Source organism: Coregonus clupeaformis, chromosome 31, assembly GCF_020615455.1.
Source record: "Coregonus clupeaformis isolate EN_2021a chromosome 31, ASM2061545v1, whole genome shotgun sequence".
In the NCBI taxonomy this organism is placed as follows: domain Eukaryota; kingdom Metazoa; phylum Chordata; class Actinopteri; order Salmoniformes; family Salmonidae; genus Coregonus; species Coregonus clupeaformis.
Genome location: NC_059222.1, coordinates 33,220,644 through 33,246,388, shown reverse-complemented (window position 1 = coordinate 33,246,388; position 25,745 = coordinate 33,220,644).

The window sequence follows — 25,745 nt, the reverse complement described above, 5'->3', positions numbered from 1 at the left end:
CAGGTGATAAAGAGAGGAGGAGGAGGGGAGGGGGGTTGGATAAGATAGAATATGACAAAAGAGAAAGGGGATGGTGATAGGGGGAAGAAAAGAGGGGATAGGATAGGGAGGGGAGAGGAGCGGTTGGATAAGGAAGAGATAATAGGACAGTGGGGATATGAAAAAAATTAGATTGTGGATGGGAGGAGGTATAGAGAGGAGGAGGGAGGGAAGGGAGGGAAAGTGGGTATCTAGTCTGAATGCATTCAACCCGAAATGTGTCTTCCGCATTTAACCCAGGGGGTGAGAGTGGAGATATTGGGGAGCGTGACAGAAGGGACCATGTTTTGTTTCTAATAAAATATACATTGAAGATATCTATTGATTTGAACTGTATTACTCTAAGATATTTTATTAACAATCTGTGGTAGTAGTTCAATTCCAGTAGTCTATTGCAATATTTTGACAGATATTTGGTATTTCTATTCCTTTCATATTAAATATTTGGTACCCTGCACCTGAGAAAAGTGTTTGATGTTTGACATTTTTTGACTAATTGTGTGCCACTCATGTCATGTCTGAGTCACTCTCCAGATCAGACGACGTGATTGGCTTAGCGAGCAGGAGTGTTAATTACCTTGGCAACGCCAAGATTTCGAGCTCGGTGCCCACATTCATCCCAACCATCACTGGAGCTGGAATGACTTTAACATTAAGATACAAAGATTTCTAAATTCCAATCCAAAGTTGTTAAATGACTTAAATGGGCAGACGTGACACACTAGTAATAAAGGTTGCTCTCTGGATAGCGTCTGGACTGACCACAAAGAAACACATAAAAAACACCTGGTGAGCAGACCCTGTTAGAGCCTGATTGAGGAAAACTGTAACCAGGAAAACATTTGTTTCCAAAAATGTAGTCCTAAAGTTTTAGGTGTGTTTCTTCAAACAATATCAAACTAAGAAAAGAGGAGAATCTTCATTAGTGCGAAAATATATTATTTCAAAACAAAAAGGACCTTTATTTTGTAGAAATGGAGGCAGTTTTTGTTATGCCAGTGGGATGCAGACAGACATTTATCTCAAGAATGGTAGATAACAAAGACGCCATTTTTTCTTTCACAAAGAAACCCTCAACATTTTAGATGAGGAAAAATTATTATGTTGCTCTACATACTGGGCACGATTTGATATTTTTCCATCTAGAGATTTTGCGGTATGATTTGTCATCACTTCTATGCTGTCACCAGCCTATTAGACCAGGGGATCCAATTCTAAGGCGCTCCAGTTTCTGAATGGTTCCAGGATGGATTTTGGGGAGCAATTTGAGCGTGGCACCGGGAGTGGTGTGTTTTTTTTATACAATGGTGTGTACACAGGCCATACATCATCAGTACTGTCAGACACACATACACATATTGTAAACACACGCACACATAAACACGTGCACGTACACAGTCTGCACACAGTAACAATGATAATGGTGAGCTTTTCCCTCTATCATTACGTAAATGAGGCGGCTCACATTATTGTTGATTATACTCAAGATGTCACCAAACTGTCACCTCTATGTGTGTGTGTGTGTCTGTGTATGTCACCAGACTGTCACCTCTCTCCTCATCCTTCCAAGGTGACAGCCCCTGTGGTCTGGCTGGCACAAATCACCCCAGCAAATTAACTACCCCACCACACCCTGCCACATACCCTGTCCCGACAAGGAACGTGGCCAGGCTGCCAACGACACACATACAGACACATTTGCCAGGCTGCCAAAGAGCTACAGAGCTCCCGCTGAACCCATAGCTCCCGCTCAACCCCTCTGTACCCCCTCACTCCTCCTCTCTACACCCCTAGCACCAAGCAGCCAATATAACCAGTATTATTAACTGGAAGATACATTGTGAGATGGGGGGAGAGAGATGAGAGGAGAGGAAAAAACAGAGTACATTGAGTGAGGATAGAGTTCATTCTGGTTTTAACCCCAGAGGAAATCAGCATGGACGAAGAGTCCATTAATAAGAGTCATCTCATCGTTGTCCCCCATCTGACCAACAAATTATCCCCCTCCAATGGAGACAGGGACACTACGACCTTCACCGTCTGGATTCACAGATGGCAGAATTCTGGTCACACACACACATACCCCCCCCCTCCCACACACACACACACACACACACACACACACACACACACACACACACACACACACACACACACACACACACACACAGGCGTCTTGAACACCAACAGCTGATCAATGTTTATGTTACCAAAGATTAGGATTATAGTTTGAGTTAGCGTTTGTGTGCGTGTGTGTGTGTGTTTGTGTGTGTGTGTGCTGTAGAGAAATTAAGGCAGTATGTCAAACTGCAGTGTTTAATCTATGGCAATTATGACTAGTATAGGACAGTAAAACACTGGTTATTACACCAAAGACACCATGCCATTTAGTCTATAGTTCACCCTGAGGTATATATTTGTGTGTGTCAATATGTTTCTGTTTCAAAGCAGTAAATAGTAATGGATTTCTATCACATTTTCATCCCACTCTAAAACATAATGATGATTATTTTGAGGCTGCTATTATTTACTGTATCGTAATGTCTCTCACTGCCTGTTTGTCTTCCTCTTTCTGTCTCTTTCTTTCTCCATGTTCCTCTATGTTTCTCTTTCTGTTTCTATGCAAAATATCACATTTCTGTTGTCCTACTGTACATTTCCTGTACTTCTCTGTTGGTTTCAGAGGCACATACAGTAGTACCATACGTCATACAGTATGACACTGTATTCCATGCTAGCAGGAACATTCCACAAGTTCCCTCTCTCTGAGGTCTCTCTCTGTATAGCCAACATAGATGACTTCAGACACTATACTACAAATTAGGTTTCGGTCAATTCTGAGTTCAACTCGGGATAACCAAAAGTGGCTCACCTTTTAGTCAGGTACTATTGCAACAAATCCTTCAGAACTAACCTGCTCTGGGGGAGGCTTACTCAGGTCTAACTCTATTTATCCTGAATGAAGTGTCTGAGCTGCGAGGAACAATTAAATCAGATTCCCTCCCTCTGCCAAAGATTGCGCCATCGTCCACTTCATTTGAGGAAGATGACTGATTAAATATTTTATTAATCAAATGTTTTCTTGGTGTGAAATGCTAATGTTATGGAATGTTAAATAGTAATGTTAAAATACCTATCACATTACACATTTAGTAATGACAGTATGCATTTGCAACTCTTTAGTATGACAATACAACATGTGTATAGATAGGAGTGGGAAAATGGTGCATGTACATTGATAAGCACACCAAAGCACACCAAAGACGGCATAAATATTCAATAAAATAATGACGACACTTCTAAAAGCCTATTTCACACCATAGCCTGCTGAATTTGTACAATCACTTTTGTTTCATTTTGCTTTCGGCACAAATAAAAATGTGGCACTGACTCGCCCATGGATTGATGTTTCAGCATTGTCTCAATGAAGAGTTCGGCGTTCTACTAGCCATGTGTGACATGCACAGTCAGTTACAAGCCTGCTAGAGTTAGCGGCAGGTGGACGAGCAATATCCACCGTCGTAGTACTGATGAAGCCTGAGCTGGAACGTGAAGCTAACTGAAGCTGGCTAGCTTTAGAAAACCCTGAGTAGATCTAGCTTGCTTTGTGGTATACCACTCTGGTGTGTCTCTATCCAACATATATAAAAAAAAGGGTTCCAAAAGGGTTATTTGAGGAGGGATAGGGTTCTACCAAGAACCATTTTCATCTTAAGAACCCATTTTGGAAGAAAGGTTTCTTTGATGATTCTTTCGAAGGCAAAAAGGATTCTTTGGAAGGCAATAAGGGTTCTACATAGAAACATAGAATATTTTCCAGCATGCTCTATTGCAGGGTGATTTTCAGAATTGTTTGTTTTTAAATCTTTGTTTTTAAGTGTACATTGATTAGTTGATACAGTTTAGGGAGTGGCTCCTAATCCATGACCGGATCTTTTATTTCTGAGGCTCCGCATCCTTGAATGCGCAAATTCTCACAGTATCTCGCGGGACTTTGGGACCACAAATGTTGTCATGCCAAAACCGGATTAAATACATACCGGTAGTTAAATCAGAGCTAAATGCTAAAAAGATGATATTCGCAATGTCACTAAGCAAAAAACAAACAACCAAAACATAAATAGCTACTACAGTGTCGAAACACGATAATTTGTCTTCATGAAGGGTTTAATGTGAGCTTGGTTGCATCCCCCATATTAAAGTGTAGGAAGGCATTTGATATCATAAAGTATGCTGTATTTCCATTTCTCCTGAATTGCCATTGCTCATTTAGTTAGCCCCACCTCACCCCAGAAATGCAAATCATTGTCAAATCAGTTTACAGAGAAAATACATAATTTATGTAAAATAATAATAATAATAATAATAATAATAATGTATGTGTCCATAAGTGTTCTCCAAATCGTCCCAGATATGTTAATATACAAATAATATGCAATAGTAACATTTTACACCAGTGCAGCAAACTAGTGGACTCCATCAAGTAGTTGAAATCAATTTGGTATACGGTGACACTAGTGGTCGTATGGTTGATTTCTCCCTAACCATCATTTTGATCCCCTCGCTGTTCACTGTTTGTTTTGATCTGGTAGGTCCCTGAAAATGGTCTCCACTTCTTTCCTGTACAAGAACTACGAGCCAAATGTCAGAGACATTGAGGACTAATATGCAATGTATTGAGCGACTTTTTGTCGTATGCATTTTTGTATGCGATAGCAAGATGTATAGCTAATGGAGATTACACATTTAGCTAACTACTTTACAGTTTTACAACATGCTCGCTCATAGCTATGTGAATTTATGTGCATGGACTGTTATGAACTAACGTTATAGCTAAAGATCATTGCATTGCATGAGAGCTGCATCTGTGTATGTACCAGCGTTTTTACATCCCATAGGACAGTCCGTCCTGGTTGTAATGTTGACACAATACCAGAGACAGTCTACCATCTTAAACAACACTGGTCCTGCCATGCACACAAAGCTAGATAGCATCCTCTTTGATAAATGGTACACCTTACTAGCTAACTTAGCTAGCTCATAAAACTATATTTTCTTTGCTATTTTTGCACAATGACACTTATTAGAGCCTTGAATCTCATATATCAAATCAAATCAAATTGTATTTGTCACATGCGCCGAATACAACAGGTGTAGACCTTACAGTGAAATGCTTACTTACAAGCCCTTAACCAACAATGCAGTTTTAAGAAAGAATACCAAAAAAGATCACACAAAAAAATACAATATAAAATAATACTAAATAAAAGTAACAAATAATTAAAGAGCAGCAGTAAAATAACAATAGCGAGGCTATATGCAGGGGGTACCGGTACTGGGTCAATGCCATGCGGTAGCAGAGAAAACAGTCTATGACTAGGGTGGCTGGAGTCTTTGACAATTTTTAGGGCCTTCCTCTGTCACCACCTGGTATAGAGATCCTGGATGGCAGGAAGCTTGGCCCCAGTGATTTACTGGGCCGCACGCACTACCCTCTGTAGTGCCTTGCATTCGGAGGCCGAGCATTTGCCATACCAGGCAGTGATGCAACCAGTCAGGATGCTCTCGATGGTGCAGATGTAGAACCTTTTGAGGATCTGAGGACCCATGCCAAATGTTTTCAGTCTCCTTAGGGGGAATAGGTTTTGTTGTGCCCTCTTCACACCTGTCTTGGTGTGCTTGGACCATGTTAGTTTGTTGGTGATGTGGACACCAAGGAACTTAAAGCTCTCAACCTGCTCCACTACAGCCCCGTCGGTGAGAATGGGGGCGTGCTCGGTCCTCTTCTTTTTCCTGTAGTCCACAATCATCTCCTTTGTCTTGATCACGTTGAGGGAGAGGTTGTTATCCTGGCACCACACGGCCAGGTCTCTGACCTCCTCCCTATAGGCTGTCTCATCGTTGTCGGTGATCAGGCCTACCACTGTTGTGTCATCGGCAAACTTAATGATAGTGTTGGAGTTTGACGATGACACAACAGTGGTCTGGTATGGACCTCACTGTCACCAATGGTCATTTAGCTAGCCACATAGCCAGCAGGGTTGCATCGGTTTCCATTGGACTCAACTAGAGATTGCAAGATAGGTAGCTAACGCTAGCGTCGCGATCAGCTAATGTTAGCTAGCTAGCTAATGATGATACATCATCGTTGTGGAACTGCAAAATCAAGCAAATGGTACTGAACTCATGACAAAATCATGTTTTGACATTGTAGTGGATATCACTGTTTGTTATTTGCTTAATGACATTGCGAATATAATCTTTTTGGCATTTAACTCTGATTTAACTAGCTGTATCTAATCCGGTTTTGGTGACCGAAGTCCCAAATTCGCGAGATACTTTGGGAATTTGTGCACTCATGGATACAGAGCCTCAGAAACAAAAGATCCGGTCATGGATTAGGAGTCACTCCCTACATTTTATGCTACACAAAGATAAATAACATACAGTTTTGTAAACAAATCCAATCTATTAGTTGTTGGACTTATTGCACCCGTTATTGAAATGGTTGTTGCAGTTTAAATGGCTTAGGTAGTCTGCTCACAATGTTCCTAACCCTGGCAGTCATTCTGAATGCAGGTTGTGGGTGATAAATATTTCCACTTGTTGGATATCCTAACTCTGGCTGGATTCCAATAGGAATTACATTTCAATTTTCAAGCCAGCATAACGTGACTTGTAGGGCGGATGTGGCCTGTAAACCAGGAGTTTCCTAACACCACTGTATTAGATTACAATGTGTTGTCATAAATAATTGAATCTTAAAGGCTAATAAGGCTGGTGGAACCATTCATAGAGGGTTCTAGGAAGAACCCTCCAAAGATAAAATAGTTATTGGTAGAACCCTTCATAGAGGGTTCTAGGTAGAACCATATACAGGGGGTTCTTTGACGAACCCTACATAGACGGTTTTAGGTAGAACCCCCTGCAAAAGGTTCTATCTAGCACCAAAAAGAGTTCCCCTATTGCAAGGGTGTCAAACTCATTCCCTGGAAGGCCTAGTGTCTGCTGGTGTTTGGTTTTTCCTTTCAATTAAGACCTAGACAACCAGGTGAGGGGAGTTCCTGACTTATCAGTGACCTTAATTAATCAATAAAGTCCAAGGGAGGGAGTGAAAACCCGCAGACACTCAGCTCTCCGTGGAATGAGTTTGACATCTGTGTCCTAGACCCTCTAGGGCAGGAGAGGAGGTGTGAAGGGGGCTGATTACCAGAGAATGCTGTAAAGCTGAACTTTGTGCCGAGTGGGATTTGACTATTTTCACGGTTGGTATTGCTGAATGTTATCTGTGTTTGCCCGGTAGTGTCGGCGTGTGCCTGTGTGTGTGTGTGAGAATAATAATAATAATTTGGTGGGTGCTTATATTTAACCTTTTTCACACATGTACAAGTGTGTATTAATACGCATGTGTGAATTGCAAATGTGTTTGTTTGCATATCCCATCTCCCCTTGAGACACCCTCAGAGAATGGGGTCACAGCCAAGGACTATCATTATCAATGGCAATCCTGGAGCAATTATGGTAAAGTGCCTTGTTCAAGGGCACATCGACAGAATTTTCACCTTGTCGGCTCAGGGATTCGAACTAGTGACCCAACGCTCTAACTGGCCCAACGCTCTAAATGCTAGGCTACCTGCCTCGTGTGTGTGTGTGTGTGCAGTGGTGTAGTGGAGGGTATACGCAGGTATGCGCCATATACTGTACCCATTTATTGAAGTAGTGTAATTAATAAGGCTGATGAAACAGATCAGAATGATCAGCTTAAAATGTTGATAAACGATTACATCTGAATCCTGTGAATTTCTGACTCAGTTGACAGCCCCATTTATCTGTTTCAATAGTAGGCCAATATTATTTTAGGTTGTCGTATATGAAGATTATGACGTTGTTAATGTTTTTAAGTGGAATTGGAGAGAATGTTTATTTTAGTTCAAAAGTAGCCATTTGTGGGGTGACGCCCCAGGGGAGACAGGTGATTGGACAGCAGAGGGAGCAACCCATAGTTTTGCATTGTTTATAAGTATGGGCTAGACGAAGAAGAGGTTAGAGCGACCATTGCAATCTGGGAAGTCGCTCTCCGGGTGTCATGACATCCGTCACTTATGCTGAAACCTTGTGATATGAATAAACCTTATGAACCAAGTTCAGTATGAGCGGACTCCTTTGTTTGACAGCAATGAGCACCAGCAGCGACAAGATACGACACAATGGGGGCTCGTCCGGGATCTGACTGCATCGTTCTTTGTCCCATTCCTGAGTCGCGAGGTGACTACCGCTCAAGCCGGCTAAGGTGAGATTTCTCACAAAATTTGGGCATTAGTTGTTCCGCTGGCTCAGTGGGGGGGCATTGGATAGTATGTACCGTGTAAATTACTTGGGTTTGTGCTGATGTGGTGTTGTTGCTGTCGACTAAGGGTCTGTAATAATTATTCTAAAATTTGGTTGCATTGGTAAACGGTGCAAATAATAGGAATTTTAGAGCAATCGATGGTAGGGATTAAGGCAGATACTAGGCAGATATTAAAGGCAGATATTAAAGGCAGATATACATATACATTAGGGCACTGCACCGTGTAAGACCCCAGGGGGGCCATCCAGGATGGGCCGAAAATCAGTTTGCGCGTTAGATGTGCATTTGGTATGTTCTAAAAAAACTCGGGTTGATGGAATTTATCTGATTGTGATTATTGCTCATCTTTCATCCGACGGGGTGTCTGCTTGGGGTAATCTCTCAGTAGATGGTCATTGAACTCACGGCATCACAAACGGTAGAGAATAAGACAAGGGAAAGGGCAGTGCAGGTTACTTGTTACGTGTTGCAAGCCACAGGTTGGCTAAAGGCTAATGCTAATTGTGTTGCGTGCTACATGCTAACGTATGACCTTAGGGGGCCATTGCGATGGAATAAAGCCTCTTAAATTATGTTTGTTTGTGTAGAATTTCGGTTCTAGGTTTTGTGAGCGCTGTTAAATGTTGTTTGACTATGAGGGGAAAACGGAGGTACAGCAGGACTGGTAACTGTCTATTTGGGTTGGGGAGAGAGCTAAGAATCTCCCTTCCACGGTGAAAAAGTATTTTTGAATGTATCGCGCATGCGTGGGATTTTACTAAACTACAACACGTTTGATTTTACGACACTACACTACAAAACGGGGGAGTTTACGGCACGAGATTATGAGACGTTTGTTTTACGGCACTAAACTACAACACGTTGTTTACTAAAACTACAACAAGGGGGATTGTGGGTAAATTGGTCATATTTCTGTTAGACTGGGCTGCAGGGGGAGACAGAGAAACAGACACAGAAAAAGGGGAGAATTGGACACGAATCTTCTAGTTGTTAAAGCGGCTGTTGTTTGAAAATGAAACTATTTGTTGAGATGTAGTGAAGTTATAAATTAGATATATGTTGACGGATTATAATAAATTAAATTAAATGACGGATTAAAATAAATAAAAATGTTATTGAGCTATTTAGTCCTGAGTTAAGTCTTAGAGCGAATATGAGTGGGGGAATATTGAATGTGGATAACTCAGTGATTGCATGACTGCTAAATTCTTTTCTGTTTCTATGCTCTTTTGTCATATGGAAAGGAACGAGAGGAGAGAGAGGAGAAAGAAAGAGAGGTGCTGACGTGACATCACGTGACAAGGGGAGGATCGAGTCAAAAGGTTTTGAGGCTGGTTCTGTTTGCAAAATCTTCCCCTACAGGATATTTGATGTTATGACAATTTCACAGAGGCTTGGCAACAGACTGATCATTTGAATAACATTTGCATTTTGGAGTTTCTGTGCATCACTTGGCTTGATTAGGGGTTGTGTTGGAAATTAAGTACTGACATTATTTTGTAAAATTAAAATAATTAGGTGCTTATAGAGCAAGGGGCTTTATGGGAATTGTAGTGTTGTAAGGTTAGAGGGCTTTGTTTTTAGGATTGCTGTGAAGTGGACTACTTGCATTTACTTTCCGGATGGGTTGTGGTAAGATAGCCACTAATTGATAAATTGGTAAAATAGGAATAATAGGAATATAGAAATAAAAAAATTGTTTTAATTATTCATAATTTTTTTAATTGATTTTTTAATTGATTTTTTTATTTTAATGAAATGTTTTTTGAATAAATTTTTGAATATAATTTTTTAATATTCATATGTTGGTTGATTGATTTTTTTGGGGGGTTGTTTGGTTTATATTAATAATTAAAGGGGGGAAGCCATAGGCTATATAGTCTAAAATAAAATAATTCACAATAAAGGAATATAAAAGGGTTGTTACAATGGGGAGAAAGGACAGCAAGGCTATGAAGGTAATTACACCTGTTGATATTGTACAAAATAGTAATCCTTTAACTAAAGTATTGCTAGGTTATCCGGCAAATGAAACAAAAGTTGCCCTTCATTCTCAAACAAAAACTGATAAAAGATTCCAGCGATAAGATAAACAAAGGTATAGAGAAAAGGCTAAAGGAAGAGAAGGCGACAGAAAAACTAATGGCAGAAGTTAGTACACCTTTCTCACATACGGATTCAGCAAAAAGACACCCACCTTATGAGAAGGAAGTAGAGCTTAGGGATGTTTATCCTCAGCTTCCGGTGATCATCCAGGAGGGTGATTATTGCATCAGAGATGAAGATGAACGAATAATAGATAGAGGACAAGCAGAAACGACCAGAAAGATGAATCCAAAACTCCAGAAGTAAGGAATAACCGAGATGTCTGGAAACTAAGAGAAGAATGAGGTTCGGAAAGATGAGGATGAAGATACAGAAGAGAAGAAAAACTGCTGAGAAAAGAATCCCAAGAATTGGAGGAGAAGAATACATTGAGGTCAAGGAAAGGCCAATAGTAAGAAGATGATGGAAGATGATATTTTGAGGACAGAACTTAGAATATAAGCTTTTGAAGAATACTGATATGTCAACAACAAGAAGGAACAGGACCAAGAAACTCTCAGAAAACTCAATCATACAACTGGTGGAGAAGAGAAGCTTTGGTTATGAAGAATCAGAGTGAACCAAATCAACAATCACTGTTACAGCTTCAACTGAACAAGGTCAAATGCAATTGTACCAGCCACCAAGGGGGGTACCAGTTATCCATATCCACAGCCAGTTTCTGGGCAGACACAGAATTGGAGAGGAAGAGGACGAGAAGGCTTAGAAGGAGGAGGAAGATTTCAGCTACACTTCCAGCAACTTTCAGAAGAGTGTTATAATTGTGGACAGGTTGGTTACTTTACCTGTTAATGCAATGCGCCAGGAGGAAACAACAGAGGAAATTTCTGAGGAAGATAAAGGAGCAAGTGAAGATCACCTGTTCTCTAGGTGAACCCTTCAAGGATTTTAGAGTGCCTAGAAGATACGAAGGGGGGTGTCAGCTGATAGCACCGATTAGAGAAGAAGAGAAAATATCTAACAATTGAAGTAAAAACAAAGGACTAGGAGAGGTGAATAGTGGAAAAGCTTTTATCTGTGTTCAGCCTAAAGAGGTTAAACATCTCACTATGTAAAATTAACTAATTAGGATAGGGATTTGAGGGAGTAAAACAGCTTAAGGAACCAATTGAGCTCTTCTATAAAAATCAAAGAGAAATTAAAATAGACATACTAATATTAGAACATACACCTATTGCATTGTTGGAAAGAGATGCATTGTGTAAATTGAACTGTACAATAAGATGTACACTAGACAACTGTCTGGTAGAGGATTTTTTTTTTAAATAGGGTTTTTGGGAATCATATTTGCTTGAAAAGATAATATCATAGGAAGGATGATAATCTATTAGACTGCCTATTAGACAATCTGTCTGAAAAATAAAGTTAAAAGGGGTGACTGTTATTCTGGGTTACATTCCTACACCAAGAGATTTCAGGCTAGGCTAAAAGATGTTTAGTCGTTTGCCAAGTCTGTGTGTAAAGAAGTCAGAAGCAGGTGGGGACTTCCCAATCACATATTCTAAAAATTTGGTGGTAAAGGATTTTGTGAATAAATCAGTGGAAAAGGTTTTTAAAAGTTAGGAGAAAAGATTAGATTAAAAAAGTTAGGAGAACTAGGGTTGAAGGAACTCTAAGACAGTAAGCTACGTTTCAATGTTAGTTAGTAGTAAAAGAGAGAGAACAGTGGTGAAGGGCATTTTAGAGTTTAGTGGGAAGATAGATATGGTAGGAGTTTAGATCTGTTAGGAGCAGATGAATTGAGAAAGTATGCGTTGCTGAATGATAAGAGAAGATTGAGGGTGATTGAGTATCTATATTTACAATTCCCAGCAGGAAGATCAAGGTAATTGTAGGTGTATTTTTATAATCAAAAGTTTGAAAGTGAGGGTTTAGAGTAGGAAGAGAGAGTGAATGTAAGTTACATTTACGTCATTTGACACTAGTGGTGATAGATGGAAGTACAAGCAAAGAGTTCAAAGCTTTGGGGAAACTAGATGAAGTAACAATAAGGACATTAACACGTCAGTCTATTAAAACAACAGTGAGAAGCAATTTAACTCTTTCAACATTGATAGTTATTAAAGCCATAAATATATCGCATTTGATTATAAGGGAACCAATAGCTCCAGCACCAATTTTAGAGGAAAATACTGTTATTAGGGTTAGGATGGGGACGTTCCTCCCACATGGAGAGATAATTATGGAGAAGAAGTATTGTTATCAGGACCAGATGTAGAAGCTGTTGCACCTAGTCAAAGGAGGTATAGTTTGTACAACGATATGAAGTGGAAGAGGGTTATGAGTGATTGTTCATTTATTTTGCGTAATGTTACAGAGAAAGATCAGGGAGAATATATGTGTACTTATCTAGTGCAAGCATTAACATTTGTTCCGGTTAAGAATTATTGGTTAAAAGGCTATGTAATTCGTAAAGTGACGCTTATAATGGAAGATTTGAAATCTGTTGAAGCTTCCACAGTCACCGAAGGAGTTCAGGAAAAGTAGATTACAGTAGTCACTCCAACAGTAAATAATACACAGAGGATATCGGTAGCTTTCCCACTAGAAGTAGTTAAGGGTGTTAATACATCAACTAAATCAACTACTTTAATGGTAACTTTGGAAGGGATTAATGATGCGACGGCAATAACAAATGTAGGAAGTATGACACCGACACTGACAACAACTTTTCTGAAATTAAAGGGGGTAGCAAGAAGGACTCAGGGGTTTATGGTACGGATAGAGAGTGCTGTCAATGGTAGTAAGGATAGGGTTAAAATAGGAGAGCAGATAGTGGTAGAGAACAATATAGATTCATCTGAAATAGTGAAGGATACTATCATGGAGGTACAGGATGAGGTCTTTGATTTTAATGACAGACAAGGAGAGGTATCTGATCAGTACCGCTCGTTAGGGAAGAGAGAAACTAAATGGATGGGTTTGATTCTTCTGTTGTGAAAATTAAAGATGGATGGGCAGGTAGGAATCTTTGGTTCCAGCAGCTAGCTCATTCTGTAAGATCAGTGAGGAATCTTGAGGGTCCATGTCTGTTGAGAATTCCAGCACCAAACATTTTAGACGGTCGCTCGACCTCTATCAAGTATGTGTCAATCTTATGCTTTGTCATGGCTGTTGTATCAGCAACAATCAGTAACAGATAAAATAATGTCGTTGTCAAAACATTTGTTTAAGCCTAGGTTTAAGTGTTCTTGGTTAAATGAATTACCCTATGGGAATTTGTTAGATGGGAAGAAAAATCAGGTAACAGCGAACCCTGAAGCATTGGAGGTGAAACCAGTGAGGGCTAAAAGTTGTTTTTGTTCTAATAAAACATATGATGTAAGGGGTATGTTTATGGGAATATCAGATTCTGATGATTATGATGACTTTGGGTAAGCATTAACATAAGGTTAGTAATGAGAAATATAATGTTACTTTTTATGTTCCAGTTAGTAAGAAGAGCAGGACTTTGATGGTGAAAGATTAACTTTTGCCTGACAATGTGACTATTGGGAATTTTAGAGATATTTGGAGGGTTTGTGGTGATGAAGCATATATATTCTTACCCTATGGATGGACAGGATGTTGTTACATGTCAACGTTGAAGCTTCCATATGAGGTTTCTACCATTAAAAGAGGGGTAGCACCGGACACAGATAAATCTGAATCTAGGTTTGGAAGTAGGGTGAAAAGGGACATGGCGACATTTCATAGTCTTGAAGCCTATCATTGGAGGATAATTCTAAGAGAGAAGGGGGGACTTTTTTCCATGGTATGGTGTAACATTTTTGGCAGACCATATTGATAATATTACCTATACTTTGATTCCAGATAGTTATAGATGCATTGAAGAATATAAGGGATGCGTTTGGTAGATCTGAAGAGCTGGATGGTCAGCGAAGACTTGGTTGCAAGATCAGTTAGGCCAGTAGGAGCAGTGATGGATTAGATTTTAATGGCAGTTTTGATAGCACTGTGTGTGATGTTTGTAATATGTTACTGACCTTTGAGAAAGCTATGATATTGAGATAGGTTGGAGTTGTGATGCCTGGAGACAACACTCAGATGCCGTTGTTGACTGTTCCTGATCTGGATGAAGAGGGACAAGTGGGACTGGATGGAGTATTGATGATAAATATCCTTTTTGAATATTTGATCATTTTTCAATTTTTTTTTCAATTTTAGTGTGATTTTAGTATGATGTTATGAATCAAAGGGGGGAAATGGGATAATGTGATTCATACATCATTTATATATCATTTTTATATTCTTAGTTGATATTGATGTTTTAATTTGAAAGTGTTTGTTTTGCAAAAGATACTGTTTGGTCTTTTCTTTTCTTCCAGAAGCGTTTGGGGGAAAATGTAAAGATTGAAATACTCAAACAAGGACAATATGAAGGGACAATATGACTGGAGGAGATGGAACAAGGAAGGGGTGGAAAGGTTCCGATTCCATCATCAACAATGCATTGGAAGTCGAGACTACGGAGGAGATGAAGTGTAGTGGACTACATTCCAGTGTCTGCAATGAAATATAGACATATTTGCATGTGTAATACATAATTTGTGTCATATTCTTAGGTATTAATTTTTGTAGAATGATATTTGATGTTATTGGATACATGTGGGGATCTTAGATGTTTTTGTTTATTTCGTTGATGCTTAGGGATATTGGGTCTAGGCAGGGATAGAGAGTTCCACTGTAGGGTCCGATGGGTTGACCAGCCTTAGAGTGGACATTTTGGATAGTATTTTGTTTGCTGGGGCGTTCATGTGTATTTAATTGCATCATAGTTTCAAATGCATTTATAAAGAGTTATGAATTCATCGGGAGTACCTAGGTGGTTGCCTGGGGCAGAGGGACCGTGAGAGAATTTTACTGTCTTGATTGATGGATGGATATCTGGAAAGATGGCTGCCAGACAGTTTTTCGCTCTCACACTTCATAAAGATTTGTTCATATTTCAATAGTAATGTATTCACACTCCATAAAGATTTGTTCATATTTCATAGTAATGTATTCACACTTCATAAAGATTTGTTCATATTTCATAGAAAGGTATTTACACTCTAGAGGGAAATGTTTTTGGTTTAATGTTAAACATACTCAATAAGATGAATTGTTACTGGTCATAATCCTATTCTGTTTGTTTTCGAGACTGTTTAGTCTCGAAGGGGGGAATGTCGTATATGAAGATTATGACGTTGTTAATGTTTTTAAGTGGAATCGGAGAGAATTTTTATTTTAGTTCAAAAGTAGCCATTTGTGGGGTGACGCCCCAGGGGAGACAGGTGATTGGACAGCAGAGGGAGCAACCCATATTTTTGCATTGTTTATAAGTATGGGCTAGACGAAGAAGAGGTTAGAGCGACCATTGCAATCTGGGAAGTCGCTCTCCGGGTGTCATGACATCCGTCACTTATGCTGAAACCTTGTGATATGAATAAACCTTATGATCCAAGTTCAGTATGAGCGGACTCCTTTGTTTGACAGCAATGAGCACCAGCAGCGACAAGATACGGCAAGGTCATTCTGAGTACAACGGCGGGCCGTTTGGGAAATTTGGGGCAAAATTAGAGTATACCCACTTCTCCAGGCACGACTACACCACCGTGTGTGTGTGTGTGTGTGTGTGTGTGTGTGTGTGTGTGTGTGTGTGTGTGTGTGTGTGTGTGTGTGTTGGTACTTGATCTCATGCCCTTTTTCCTTGATCTCATGCCCGCTCCTCTGTCCTTCCTTCTCTAACTATCTAGGATAGGGTCAGTTTCAATATGGACATTTATTTAGATAAACTGGAGTGGAATCTACTGTTGCAGCCTTATTAACAATTATGATATTCTGTTGAATATTACATTTATATACTGTACAACAGTGGAGAACTGGAAATATACATTTTTACTTGGGTTGCTGACAATTTATTTGTGTGCATCTAAATGAGTTCTATTGCGTTTCTTTGGCAACAGAATGGTGGTACTCTATGGGCGCTTTCACATACAGTCACGTCAAAAATTATTGACACCCTTGATAAAGATGAGCCAAAAAGTCTATATAAAAGAAATAATAAAAAATCGGCACTATATTGTATTCTCCCAAAAAATTGTAAACATTCATTTATACTAATACAACGTTCATTTATACTAATACAATTGCTCAGAGACAAAGAATTTGTTTAACAAGTAATATTTTTTTATTGGCAAACCCTGTTTTCAATACTCTGGCACCCTCCCCTTGCAACGATAATTGTACTGAGCCTTTTTCTAAAATGTTTTTGGGAGGGCACATTGGGAGGGCTCTTTGATGATTCCTCCATACTTTCCAGATCGTTGATATCCTTTGTCTGTGCTATGGACTGCCCTCTTCAATTCAAATGGCAGGTTTTCAATGGGGTTCAATTCCAGAGACTGAGATGGACATTGCAAAATGTTGATTTTGTGGTCAATTAACACATATTTTATGGATTGTGATGTGTGCTTGGGGTTATTGTCTTGCTGGAAGATCTACTTGAGGCCAAGTTTCAGCTTTCTGGCAACCAGGTTTTTGGCTAAAATGTCCTGTACTTGGTAGAGTTCATGACGCCATTGACCTAAACGAGGGCCCCAGGACCAGTGGAAGCAAGATAGACCTATAACATCAAAGGTGCACCATCTATTTTACTGTAGGTATGTGGTTATTTTCTGCATTTGCATTCTTTTGACGCCAAACCACTGTTGTGCCTGACCATAGCACCGGTTCTAATCCAATTGCCAATGGCGTTTAGCAAACTCCAGCCATTTACATATGTTGGATGACATGAAAATAGAGCTCTTAAAAAATATATATATTTTTTTTTCTCTGAGCAATTGTATTAGTACAAAATACAATAGTAAAACATTTTGAGCACACAATATACTGTAGCTCAGTATTTATGTTATTTATTTCATACAGTCTTTTTTGCTCATCTTTATCAAGGTTGTCAATCATTTTGGTTGTGACTGTATCTCTGTAGGATTTTGATCTTGGAGCGTTTGGTACCCCGATCTGCGCTATAAAGCATGTGTGAAACGCAACTGAACCCTGGCTGAAATGAATCCTGGACCTGCGCAAGAAGTGTGTCCAAGATCCAGGACCAGAATACCAGGTATCATCTCACGTACGCACACACACACACACACACACACACACACACACACACACACACACACACACACACACACACACACACACACACACACACACACACACACACACACACACACACACACACACAAGATACATCTCCGTAGCTCAGTTTCTCTAGTATCATTGCCATATAAAGCTCTATCACTATGTTTTTCAAGTTTCAAGTTTCTATTGTCACGTGCACTAGTACAGTGAAAAGCCTTTATTCTTTTTATTTCCTTTTTTTTCCCATTTTGTGTCCGTTTTTTTTATATTTTTTATATATTTTTTTTTTGGGGGGGGATGGATCAGCTTAATATTGCAGATAGATTGTATCTTCTATCAATGTAATTGTCTGCATCACTTCCAATCCCCCATGTTTTTTAAAATATTTTATATATATATATATATATATATACTCCCCTTTATTACTTTTCAACCCCACCATCCTTTCCCTACTTGGAGTAAATTAGTGAACAACAATGCCCAGGCCTCTACTTCCGGTCTATACTTACTATCTACACCTTACGGACAGAGTTAATTTTACAATAATTCTATTATATAGCACAGTTAGAAAGATATGGCATATAGAAGCAAACCGGATGGACATCATGAAAATGATTGGAGACCTAGGAGACTCTCCGATCATTTTCATGATGTCCATCCGGTTTGCTTCTATATGCCATATCTTTCTAGCTGTGCTCTTTCCCAAAAGCTCCCAACATACAACCTATATACTTATTATGGACACAGTATGCTTACATTATTAGCAATCTTTGTTATTATTTGTTGTTATTTGTTATTAGTCCCATCCTTCAACTCTATTCAATACCTCCCATCTATCTCTTAACACCATCCATATAGGATTTCTATTTGCCATATATTTTTCAACCGTACTGTGATGTTTTACAAAAGCTCTGAACATTTTTATTCTCATTGCTTCTACAGATTGTGAATTAAAAATAAACATTTTTGCTAAAAGTATTATTATATTATTGATTGATTGACTATGACTTTTCAGATCACCCAGTAATGCCATCTGCAAGATTAGTTCCAGGTAAATATTGCAATCCTTTAGCCATTGCTGGACCTGTGTCCAAAAACAAGCTACAAATGGACAGAACCAAAACAAATGATCTAATGATTCTGTCTCTTCACAGCAAAATCTACAAAGCTGGGAAGATTGTATCCCCCATATAAATAACATTCTATTGGTAGCAAGAATTTTATATAATAATTTAAATTGAAAGATTCTAATTTTTGAATCCAGTGTCGTTTTGCGTGTCAGTTCATAAACACTATGCCATGGGATCGGTACGTCAAAGATCTCTTCCCAACTACTTTGCAATCTATATGGGACGGCTGTCAATCCTTTGGTCCTTAAGTGAAACTGATATACTTTTTTATTTATCACAGTTTTCCTTAACCAATTATGTTCTTTAATGCAAGGCCGACAGACAAGTTCCTTACTTTCTCCCCCTTCCACTTTCCTCTTCCACTTTTGCGGTAAGGCTGCAATTATTTGGTTGTAATTTTGGGTAGAGCAGACATTTCCATATGTTTTTGTTAGCTGCATGTGCGACATAACTAACATTTACGATAGCAAATTTCAATTTACAAAAAAAAAAAAAATGACGTTTTCATCTTTCGAGCTTCTAGTCATGAAATCTATGCAGCCTACTCAATCACTTTTTATAGCTACTGTTTACAGGCCTCCTGGGCCATATACAGCGTTCCTCTCTGAGTTTCCTGAATTCCTATCAGACCTTGTAGTCATAGCAGATCATATTCTAATTTTTGGTGATTTTAATATTCACATGGAGAAGTCCACAGACCCACTCCAAAAGTCTTTCGGAGCCATTATCGACTCAGTGGGTTTTGTCCAACATGTCTCTGGACCTACTCACTGCCACAGTCATACTCTGGACCTAGTTTTGTCCCATGGAATAAATGTTGTAGATCTTAATGTTTTTCCACAAAATCCTGGACTATCGGACCACCATTTTATTACGTTTGCAATCGCAACAAATAATCTGCTCAGACCCCAACCAAGGAGCATCAAAAGTCGTGGCTATAAATTCTCAGACAACACAAAAAATTCATTGATGCCCTTCCAGACTCCTTCTGCCTACCCAAGGACGTCAGAGGACAAAAAATCAGTTAACCACTTAACTGAGGAACTCAATTTAACCTTGCGCAATACCCTAGATGCAGTTGCACCCCTAAAAACGAAAAACATTTGTCATAAGAAACTAGCTCCCTGGTATACAGAAAATACCCGAGCTTTGAAGCAAGCTTCCAGGAAATTGGAACGGAAATGGCGCCACACCAAACTGGAAGTCTTCCGACTAGCTTGGAAAGACAGTACCGTGCAGTACCGAAGAGCCCTCACTGCTGCTCGATCATCCTACTTTTCCAAATTAATCGAGGAAAATAAGAACAATCCAAAATTTCTTTTGATACTGTTGCAAAGCTAACTAAAAAGCAGCATTCCCCAAGAGAGGATGGTTTTCACTTCAGCAGTGATAAATTCATGAACTTCTTTGAGGAAAAGATCATGACCATTAGAAAGCAAATTACGGACTCCTCTTTGAATCTGCGTATTCCTCCAGGGCTTAGCTGTCCTGGATCTGCGCGATCTGCGAGGGCCTGGGATCGGGAGAGACACTTAAGTGTTTTAGTACTATATCTCTTGACACAATGATGAAAATAATCATGGCCTCTAAACCTTCAAGCTGCATACTGGATCCTATTCCTACTAAACTGCTGAAGGAGCTGCTTCCTGTGCTTGGCCCTCCTATGTTGAACATAATAAACAGCTCTCTATCCACCGGATGTGTACCAAACTCACTAAAAGTGGCAGTGATAAAGCCTCTCTTGAAAAAGCCAAACCTTGACCCGGAAAATATAAAAACTATCGGCCTATATCGAATCTTCCATTCCTCTCAAAAATTTTAGAAAAAGCTGTTGCGCAGCAACTCACTGCCTTTCTGAAGACAAACAATGTATACGAAATGCTTCAGTCTGGTTTTAGACCCCATCATAGCACTGAGACTGCACTTGTGAAGGTGGTAAATGACCTTTTAATGGCGTCAGACCGAGGCTCTGCATCTGTCCTCGTGCTACTAGACCTTAGTGCTGCCTTTGACACCATCGATCACCACATTCTTTGGAGAGACTGGAAACCCAAATTGGTCTACACGGACAAGTTCTGGCCTGGTTTAGATCCTACCTGTCGGAAAGATATCAGTTTGTCTCTGTGAATGGTCTGTCCTCCGACAAATCAACTGTACATTTCGGTGTTCCTCAAGGTTCCGTTTTAGGACCACTATTGTTTTCACTATATATTTTACCTCTTGGGGATGTTATTCAAAACATAATGTTAACTTTCACTGCTATGCGGATGACACACAGCTGTACATTTCAATGAAGCATGGTGAAGCCCCAAAATTGCCCTCGCTAGAAGCCTGTGTTTCAGACATAAGGAAGTGGATGGCTGAAAACTTTTTACTTTTAAACTCGGACAAAAACAGAGATGCTTGTTCTAGGTCCCAAGAAACAAAGAGATCTTCTGTTAAATCTGACAATTCATCTTGATGGTTGTAAAGTCGTCTCAAATAAAACTGTGAAGGACCTAGGCGTTACTCTTGACCCTGATCTCTCTTTTGACGAACATATCAAGACTGTTTCAAGGACAGCTTTTTTCCATCTACGTAACATTGCAAAAATCAGAAATTTTCTGTCCAAAAATGATGCAGAAAAATTAATCCATGCATTTGTTACTTCTAGATTAGACTACTGCAATGCTCTATTTTCCGGCTACCCGGATAAAGCACTAAATAAACTTCAGTTAGTGCTAAATACGGCTGCTAGAATCCTGACTAGAACCAAGAAATTTGATCATATTACTCCAGTGCTAGCTTCCTACACTGGCTTCCTGTTAAGGCAAGGGCTGATTTCAAGGTTTTACTGTTAACCTATAAAGCGTTACATGGGCTTGCTCCTACCTATCTTTCCGAGTTGGTCCTGCCGTACATACCAATACGTACGCTACGGTCACAAGACGCAGGCCTCCTAATTGTCCCTAGAATTTCTAAGCAAACAGCGGGAGGCAGGGCTTTCTCCTATAGATCTCCATTTTTATGGAACAGTCTGCCTACCCATGTGAGAGACGCAGACTCGGGTCTCAACCTTTAAGTCTTTACTGAAGACTTATCTCTTCAGTGGGTCATATGATTGAGTGTAGTCTGGCCCAGGAGTGTGAAGGTGAACGGAAAGGCTGGAGCAACGAACAGCCCTTGCTGTCTCTGCCGGGCCGGTTCCCCTCTCCACTGGGGTTCTCTGCCTCTAACCCTGTTGCAGGGGCTGAGTCACTGGCTTGCTGGTGCTCTTTCATGCCGTCCCCTGGGAGGGGTGCGTCACTTGAGTGGGTTGAGTTACTGACGTGATCTTCCTGTCTGGGTTGGCGCCCCCTTGGTTTGTGCTGTGGTGGAGACCTCTGTGGGCTATACTGGCCTTGTCTCAGGATTGTAAGTTGGTGGTTGGGGATATCCCTCTAGTGGTGCGGGGGGCTGTGCTTTGGGCGGAGTGGGTGGGGTTATATCCTTCCTGTTTGGCCCTGTCCGGGGTTTCTTCGGATGGGGCCACAGTGTCTCCGGACCGCTCCTGTCTCAGCCTCCAGTATTTATGCTGCAGTAGTTTATGTGTCGGGGGGCTGGGGTTAGTTGGTTATACCTGGAGTACTTCTCCTGTCTTATCCAGTGTTCTCTCTTTCTCTCTGAGAACCTGAGCCCTAGGACCATACGTCAGGACTACCGGGCATGATGACACCTTGCTGTCCCCAGTCCGCCTGGCCTTGCTGCTATTCCAGTTTCAACTGTTCTGCCTGCGGCTACGAAACCCCTACCTGTCCCAGACCTGCTGTTTTCAACTCTAAATGATCGGCTATGAAAAGCCAACTGAGAGACCTGAGCCCTAGGACCATACGTCGGGACTACCGGCCGTGGTGACTCCTTGCTGTCCCCAGTCCGCCTGGCCTTGCTGCTATTCCAGTTTAAACTGTTCTGCCTGCGGTTATGGAACCCCCTACCTGTCCCAGACCTGCTGTTTTAAACTCTAATGATCGGCTATGAAAAGCCAACTGAGATTTATTCCTGATTATTATTTGACCATGCTTGTCACTTATGAACATTTTTGAACATCTTGGCATGGTTCTGTTATAATCTCCACCCGGCACAGCCAGAAGAGGACTGGCCACCCCTCATAGCCTGGTTCCTCTCTAGGTTTCTTCCTAGGTTTTGCCTTTCTAGGGAGTTTTTCCTAGCCACCGTGCTTCTACACCTGCATTACTAGCTGTTTGGGGTTTTAGGCTGGGTTTCTGTACAGCACTTCGAGATATTAGCTGATGTAAGAAGGGCTATATAAAATAAAATTGATTGATTGATTGATAACTCCACCAGTCCTACCGATGATATCATTTACGAAGATTATACCTTTTTTAAACATTCTGTCAAAAAATAAAGTTTTTTTGTCAATTAGTATATTTGAATTTAACCACAATATTTGTTGCATTATTAGTTCTGTCGTTTCTGGAGGATTAAATTGAAATTGCAACCAACTTTCTATGGCTTGTTTTAGAAATAGTGACATTTGGGAGATTATTTCCTTTTCAAATAACTGAAAGTCGGTGACAATCTTACTAATTTGCATTGGGTGAGACAATCTTACTAATTTGCTTGAGAACCAGTTCGGATTTAAGTATAACTTTTGTATGACTGAAGCTTTTAGTGATAGGTCTAATGCTTTAATATTTAATAATTTCTGTCCTCCGAATTCATATTCATTATATAAATATGCTCTTTTAATTTTGTCTGGCTTGCAGTTCCAAATAAAATTGAATATTTTTTTCTCATATAATTTAAAAAACTGTTCGCTAGGCGTAGGCAAGACCATAAGCAAATAGGTAAACTGGGATAATACTAAAGAGTTAATCAGGGTGATTTTTCCACAAATTGACAGGTATTTTCCTTTCCATGGTAGTAAGATCTTATCTATTTTTCCTAACTTTCTATAAAAATTTATTGAAGTGAGATCATTCATTTCCTTTGGGATATAAATGATTGCTCTTTCCCAACAATGCAGTATAAAACAAAGTTGAAAAAAAACACAAGAGAAATAAGAAGAACATGAGAAAGTAAGCAAGATATATACAGGGTCAGTTCCAGGGTCTGTGCCAATACCATATTTACAATGTGCAGGGATACTGGAGTGGTAGTGGAGGCTCCTCAGAGGAAGAAAGTGAGGACCATCCTACTCAGTGGATTTCATAAAAATAAAAAGTGAAACATTAAAAACTTACCCTTTTTAGGTAAAACTATACTAAATATATTCACAACACCAAATAACTGATTATAACACAGTTTTTCAATGAATGTCAACAGTAGCCTTAACAACACTCTGCAGTGTAGCACCATGGTGTAGTAGCCAAAGGACAGCTATTTTCCGTCCACCTCTGGGTACATTGACTTCATTACAAAACCTAGGAGGCTCATGGTTCTCACCCTCTTCCATAGACTTACACAGTAATTATGACGACTTCCGGAGTACGCCCTCCAACCTATCAGAGCTCTTGCAGCATGAACTGACATATTGTCCATCAAATCAAAGGATCAGAGAATTAATCTAGTACTGAAAGCATAAGCTACAGCTAGCTAGCACTGCAGTGCATAAAATGTGGTGAGTAGTTGACTCAAAGAGAGAGAAAGACAATATTTGAACAGTTTTGAACAAATTAATTTCTAAAAACATTAAGGAGAAGCAGCAGAGAGAGGGAGATTTCATTGTATTTTTTTTCACTTTCACTTAGCTAGCTAATGCAGCTAATTTAGCCTACTCAACAACCTGACTCAAACAGACAGGAATGCTATTTATGTTAGCTAGCTGGCTAAGGCTATCCAACACTCCAATTCTTCCAAGTCAAGGTAAGCTTTCGGTTGTATTAATTTATTGTCACCGGGGCCAGCCAATGTAACATCTAAACTGCTTGCTGTACACTGTACTGCGTGATTGTACACATGGATTGTGTTACCTATGTTGACTGTGACGTTAGCTAATATGGTGACATCGATGTAGGCTGTGTGTAACGGTTAGCGGTTATGACATGAATATTTGGCTTGGAGAGGTTTTTTCGCCTGGTTACAGACAGCTGTTATGTTGCGCACTGAAGTCCACAAGTGAAGGGAAAATGTGAGAGGAGGAGAGCACGTAAATGTGATGATGCCATTTGTATGGCTGCTATGAAAGTGAACTGTGTGTGGGTGATCAGGGTTATATTCATTCCGCCAACTCTGTTGCAAACGTTTCTTAAACGGATGCAGGCAAGAGTGTGCAAGACGGTATTGAATGTGTCACTGTCTGTCACCTTGATTACTACAATTTGTCTCTCGATCTGTGCGCCTATTTTATAAATGTTTGTTTGTAGGCTAGGTTGTAGCAACCTTATGAAGGGAAAATTGGAGTATCATGTAGTAGCCTAAACCTATTGATGTTACATTGAGCTGGGTGAATGGAATATGAATGACAGTTATCCAATATGCTGTAATAGAAATAAGGCCATGCTCATTAAAACAAATATCGTCCTCCTTAATCTTAAACGCCACCGACCGCACTGGTAGGGTTAGATATGTATAGGGGTAAAGTGACTAGGCATCAGGATATACTGTATGATAAACAGAGTAGCAGCAGCGTGTATGATGATTGTATGTGAGTGTGTGTGTGTGTAGAGTCAGCATGAATGTGTGTGCGTGTTATGTGTGTGTGAGGAAATTAAGTGTGTGTGTGTATGTGTGAGTGTGTAGAACGTGTATAGAGTGAGTATGTGAGTGTGCATAGAGACAGTGCAAAAATGTTAAATAAAATAGAAGGGTGTGTGTGTGTGTGTGTGTGTGTGTGTGTGTGCTGGAAGTGTCTGTCTTTAAGACATCAAAAATTCTGATGGCCCAGAGGAAAGGGTCAATTAAATCTCGCCTACAGTAGATTGCTATCATTTTCATCATTAAAGCACCACACACCCAGACCAACCCAACCACACGTATGCACGCATGCACGCATGCACCCACAAACACACACA